Consider the following 6,794-nt stretch of genomic DNA (forward strand, 5'->3'; position numbering starts at 1 on the left):
AAAGAGAACGAAATGAGAAGAGGCAGAATGTAGGAGTGAAATATCGCACATTCATTATGTATGCGAAGTAAAGGTCATGCAATATAAGCGAAGATCATCGCACATAGTAAAATGGAGGTGATGTATTTGATGAGATCAACATAATGACGAGTAAAGTGTGAAGATCTGTGCGAAGTGTAAAGTGTGTGAAGATGAGTGAATGTACATGAGCGATTGTAACGCACAATCATTTCGAAAATATGAGATCTATTAGCTGTCGTCCACTATGTCAGTATCCTATATAAAGGGAAGGGCTGTCATGTAAGGAGAGATCTCTTAGTGTGTGTGAAACAAGAAATTAGGAGGGAGAAAGTTTATTTGGAAAACAAGTAAAACCTTTGTATTATCTTGTATCCAACTTAAGATTTCAATGAATAAACGAATGATCTTCACCATGATTTCTTAGTATATTGTTCATATTCTTATACAAGTGCGGTTGTAGGATTTCCTGCAACTACATTGTCTTTTACAGATTTTTGATTATTTTTAATTATTTTTTTTAAGAGCTTGCTTCTGCCTACTTCTCGGGTGGAGAAAAACGGTGTCAACTGGTTGTACTTTGAGGACACTTTACTATTAAAAGAAAAAAAAGGCTTACGAATCTAATCCTATTAACAGCTTATATATATACAAATTTCGCGTCCGCAACAGTCAAGTATTTCTAAATTCGCGAGTGCTTCTAAATGTGAGAGTGCGGCTACGATGCGGCAGTATGTTCCCCTCTTTAAATAATGACACGTCTCAAGATTTGGTTGTGAGCCATTAAGACTAAATATGTCGAAAGATCATGTACATCAAATAGTTCATAACTTCTATATATATTCTCAAAATAATATAATATCTCGGTTAATTATTACATTAAACAAAAATGATTATATTTGGTAAACAAAACTTGAAGCATATAAATGAAATGTTCTCAACTCTAAATTCATCTTGAACCCTAAACTAAACCCTCAAGAAATGGCTGCTGCATCTTCTTCAACTTTTCTACTTTGCACAGCAGCAATCCTGTTATTTTTCATCAATCCCTGTGCATCAAGGCCATATTCCACCGACGCAACTTCTGAAGATATCCACAAAATATGTACATTACCCGGGGTAGATGATGTCAACTTTTGTGCAGATTACTTCAATAAGCATCCAGAAACACCTAGAGTAAACATGGAAGGACTTACTCACATGACGATCTTTGATATATTGAACCAAATCCCACAATTTCTTCGTAAGATTGGTGAACGTAAGTATAATGAAAAGAACGAAGAAGTAAAAGCGGCCCTAGAACGATGTGAAATAGTTTATCAAGTTAGTTTGGACACATATATTGAAGCAGAAAAGGCTTTGGCTATGAGGATATGGCATGATATTGTTTGGTATGAATGGAAAGTTGAAGATCTCCCTGGAAGATGCAAGACGGAGTTATCCGGTGAAACCTCGAATCCTCCATTTGTTGAGGAAAATGACAATTTGATTAGGCTTCATAAAATTGCTTTGGCTACTTCAAGGACACTTGAATCTGAGAAAAATCAAGAAAAGAAGAAGGAAAAGAAGCACCAATAATAGGCGGTGGTTCCACTTAGATTATATATTGATAGTTTATTTCAAATTTTCAATGTGATTTTTTTCACAAAATTGGTTAAAAAGACCAAAATTAACAATTCCTGGATGAAAAGGACACTTAGATTTTGATACTATTTAAATGGACAAAATAAAAAATAGTCAGGATGTAAGCAGTTTCATCCTATCCATTTTTAAATATTTTTTCTTATTCTTAATTTACATCAGGATGCATCCAGTTTCATCCTTGCTATTTTTTAAGTTAAAGTAAGGATGAATCCATTTTCATCCTTGCTATTTTTTTGGTGTCCATTTCACCCATACTAATTTTTACTCATCCATTTGAACCATGTTTTATTAATATTTGGACAAATGACCCATTTTCCGAATTTTTTTAGTTCACAAATTATAACTACTACCAAAACATTTTTAGAATTTTTATTTACGACGTCTGTGTATCTTGTTTTGCAACACCTTATGCCCAAAAATCTTTGAAACCAGCTAGGAATTTTCAACAAAGTCAAATACTGAATACACCTTATGGCAGAAACTTGAAAATACTGGATACTCATGCCATCATCCCTAAGCTGCTTCAGAGCTTCCGTTTTTGTGTCATAAATATAAACTATCTTTCTCACCATCCAATGGAGAGAACGAGTGTTGAGTATCTGCTTTTCTTCTCCATCCATTACCTGGACCTGTCCCAATTGATTAAAGTTGTTTTGAAAAGATCGTAAAAACCTTGTAGACATCAGCCAAAGGATGGCAACCAAATCCTTGGCATCGTTTATGCTGGGTATCGTACATATGGTATTGGAATCTCCAGAAGTAGCAGCATTAGTAATTAACATGGAAGCACAAGGATTAACTAGAAAGAAAACAGCAGAAGATTGCTGCTACAAAAGGTTGAAAAATAGCAGAATAAGAAGCCATTTCGTAAAGTTCAGTTAGGGTTTAGCAAAAATTACTTGTAATTGAATTTCTGAAATGGAAAAGCTTAGTCTCTGACAGTAACAATCAAATACCAATAATAAATGCTTGTTCAGTAACAACTTGTACGACAATACAATTTACAAGCATTACAGTATATGATGCCTTGCCTACTTCTACAAGCATTACAGTATAAGAATACATGAATCATGGAGGTGGGATTACTTATCCTTCCTCTGCAAACTCTTAGTTAATTTGTATCTTATGATTGTCAATTCCAAGCCACATAAATTGAGAGAAAAAGGTAAAATAGTTCAATCACTTTGAAACCAGGTTATGACATGTTTTGTCACAAGGGTATGGGCAATCAATCGCCTTTACTTTCACACGATCAAAATACCAGTCTCCAACAGATTGTGCGATACCCTGCATTACGAAAAAAGAATTACAGTGAGCCAGCATCCTATGATTCATGTTCTCAAAGTAAACGCATGATTTTAAAAAGGTGTTACTATTATGTTGTTGTAAAGTTCTACTATAATATTAACAAAAAAAGTAGCTAGGCTTGGCATATATACCCTGTTTTTGATAAGGGGAGAATCATCGGCAAACCAAGTATCCTGTATCTCACTTTGGCAATGAGCATAACATGAATTTATGAATACTCCATTTTTCTTCTTCCTTGAGAACTGGTCTACAGCAGTGAGCATTTGATGCCTGAAGCCTGATTCATAGTAGAAGTACTGCAAGCATTAGCTGAAAGTCATATTTGATTTGATTTTTGAACCATTACATTCAAATGATGTCCAATGTTCTTAAAGGGAAAATAAACTAAGACGCAGCACCTTGAAGGAATTGGATCTGTGATTCACTGCAATTTGCAATATTCAATTTACACTGTTTCCAGAGACCTTTAGGGTCAACTGATGAAGGTGCTAAACTAGCTCGGACCTGAAAAGAAAATTATCAAATAAGGTTATAGACGATGATGTCACACAGCATCAGTATACATGTTGAGTTTTGAGAGGAATCAAGTATATTTACCTGCCATGCATCATAGGCAGCATTCAGTAGAAATAGTGGGGTTGATATGTTGTTAATCAAGTTTTGAGGAAAGAAGCACTGGTAAAATATAAGACAGCAAACGTGAGACAGATGAGAGAACGAGAAGGCCAGTAATATTAAGATCTTCCATACCACGCATTTTACGCATTTACATCAAGTAGAGATTGTAAAGCTTACCGAAGTTGGGTCAGCACACTTTTGAGGCAAGTTCTTTTCCACCCGCTAAGAATTAATACAAGTTCCATAAGCATAAATAGCATATCAAAGGAGTAAGTAAGCACATCTATTGACAATATGGTCTAAAATCACTAATTTTCTTGTGCATATGGTGTGAATATTAAACACAAGTACCTGTAAGCTAACCACATCTTCATACATATCCCTTAGAGTTCGACCGCCAGATACATCAATCCTGTTGTACAAGAAAGTCCAGAAGGAAAAGCCTTAGGAAAAAATCAAATTGACTAAAGTTTTTGTGAAGCCAGAAAGTGTTCTAGTAGTTACGCGTCAAGGAAAAATCCAGCATCACTCACACACTTGACTTTAACAGTTGATGGAAATAACTCCCGAAACTCATCGCAATGCAGAATGGACGCTAAACCCCCAGCAGAGCATCCAGAAAGAAGGGCCTGCAGTGAGTCCTAATAATGAGGGTTGGAGACAAGTGACACGAAGGATATTGTTAAAGTTGAAGGAAAAACAGTAAACCTGGTCAGCATTAGACATCCCCTTGGACATCAACTCTTCCATCCCTGCTAACCAGATCCGCTGCCCTCGAAAATACAATTAATGGCCCTACAATATCGTAAGAGCAGAGGTGTTTACATTTCACACTATGTGTTTACAATTGAACGGTAAGTTGGGAATAAAACTTTGATGCCAAAGAATTACAAGTATAAATGAAAAACGTGGTTTACTCGCAAAAATTGAAATCCTGCCTAAGAGGAGTTTTATCATGCCATTTATCCTTTTCCAAGCGATTATAAATGTTCATATAGTACAATCAATACTTCACCAACCTCGTTTTGGCTATCCCCGGTAAATGATGCACCATCACAGTAACGAAGCTTGACTCTATTCCAATTGAAAAAATCTGCAAATGAAAAACAATCATTGCAGATACCACAAAATAAAAGAAATGTACTTGTGCACCTGCAGTAGAAAAAGAGTTTACCAGGATTTTGCTCAGATTTGTTGCTCAAAATTCCTGTAAACGCAATTTTCTTTTCCATAAATTTTGATGAGCCACGACGCGTCCTTTGGCGATAAACACAATTTTTAATGGTATTGCACCAACCTCCTCCCTAGAACCAACGACATCCATAAAAAGTCTCCAAATCAAGAACCAACAATAAACCAACACAAACATATTCTACATACGTGTAATAAGTAGAGGCTGAACTAATATTTATGGATATTGATTTGGTGGCATGGTGTTACGTATGTTTGTTCGACTCGCCTCCAATTGGATGAGCCAACTGTTTGCCCCTGACCCAAATCCTCTGTCTAAATGGTAACCAGGAACAGTTCCATCTAAACAAACTACAAGAGAAAAATCACAAACAACAGATCATCATCACAATACATGAAGTCATGGAGATGAAAGAAAGAAAGAAAGAGATGTTACCAGCTCCTTTATCGGTAGCTCCTTGAATAAGTGTGAGATCAACCAATTTAGGATCAGAAGAATCTGAAGTAGAAGGAAATCCATCTCCATCAACATGAAAAATAGCTTCTTCTTGTGCAAACTTGAAACCCTCAAAGTCAGCTTCAACCGGCACCCAATTCTTACTAAAATCAACTAAACTAACAAAACCTAGAATCAAAGCCCACAAATTTAGTAACCTCATTTTAAAATAAAATAGAATAAACTCCTCCTCCTTCACTAATACTTCCCTCCAGCGGTGTTTCAAAAAGCGTTCTAGCTCGCTCTGTGATTTGGTTTGATAAAAAAAACCATTACTGGACAGTGAAGAAGGAAGGAATTACGCGGAAAGACACGGAACAAGGAAGGAGGCGGAGATATCTCTAAAAATTAAAATAAAATCTTTTTCAAATCTTTTCTAGTCGGATCCGATTGGTCGAATGAATAATATTATATAGGGTCATCATTTTCACTTTCTCTTATTGGAAAAAACAACTAGTACCAGTTATCCTTCTACATTTGACCAACCCCTACTTTGGATTTCCATCCATTCTCCATTTTCACCATTAATTATCTATCGGATATACATGCATAAAGAAATCCCAAAAAAACATTAATTATCCTCACATAACATTTTGACATTATTCCCACTTATAAATACTCGACTTTGTCCCCATTTTCGGTAATCCAAAAACTCAACCTGTCTTATGATCTTATAGTTGTATCTAAATTAATGGCCACGATGATAGGATTGTTGTCAACGGTCGTATAGTGTCTAAAACCTATAGCTATTAACCATCCCTGTTCCATTTGTAATTTTTTAAGCATTGATGAATCCATGCGTTTACCTGATTTACCCCATTTGTAATGAGACAAACATAGGATGAAGTAAGAGATAACACGAAGTGCATGGAAAGGTTGTTGCTGCTTTTCTAAGTTATAAGTATATACAAGCCTCTAACCTGGTGCATACGCACTGGATGCATAACAGTGGAAGTCTGTGCAGTCTCTCAAATGTGATTTTGTGAACTATAATTTTAAGTAATGGGAGAAGGAAGCATGATTCTCACCCTTTTTCTTTATAAAAATTTAAAAAAAAAAAAAGAGAGACACATTCTCCAATAATATTAGCTTCTCCAACAGTTAACGCCGAAAGGAAACTACGAACGATGTGTCCCTTTAAACTTCCTTGGGGAAAATGTTGTGTCCTTTTGAACGCATATTATTTTGACCATCACCAGTAACAACTAATTTTATGTTGGAATGTATTGCTCTCTATTATCTTAACAAAAATGACTTCACTGTCATCAACTTTTGCACTAACTATAAAATTTTACTTCCATTGCAGGTAAAGAGAGGATCAATCGTTGATAAAGTTATCTTATAAAAAAAATATACCAACCTTTGAGTTTGTCACTGAAACTCATTATAACCATGTACAGTTGATTTTCCTCATTAGTTCTGTTGATGAGAAATCCATTTGCTGAACATGTAGGCCTGCACGTTTTATCGCAACGATGATGTTGTAATTATTATTAGTGTTCTTTCGTGAGCACTAACA

At 35.5% G+C, this 6,794-nt stretch overlaps 1 pseudogene; it reads right to left on the reverse strand.

Annotated features, from left to right (window-relative positions):
- Positions 1–2,841: 2,841 nt before the first annotated feature.
- LOC113323923 lies at positions 2,842–5,438 on the reverse strand (annotated as a pseudogene).
- Between the last annotated feature and the right edge of the window lie 1,356 nt (positions 5,439–6,794).

Source organism: Papaver somniferum, chromosome 11 (assembly GCF_003573695.1).
Source record: "Papaver somniferum cultivar HN1 chromosome 11, ASM357369v1, whole genome shotgun sequence".
NCBI lineage: Eukaryota > Viridiplantae > Streptophyta > Magnoliopsida > Ranunculales > Papaveraceae > Papaver > Papaver somniferum.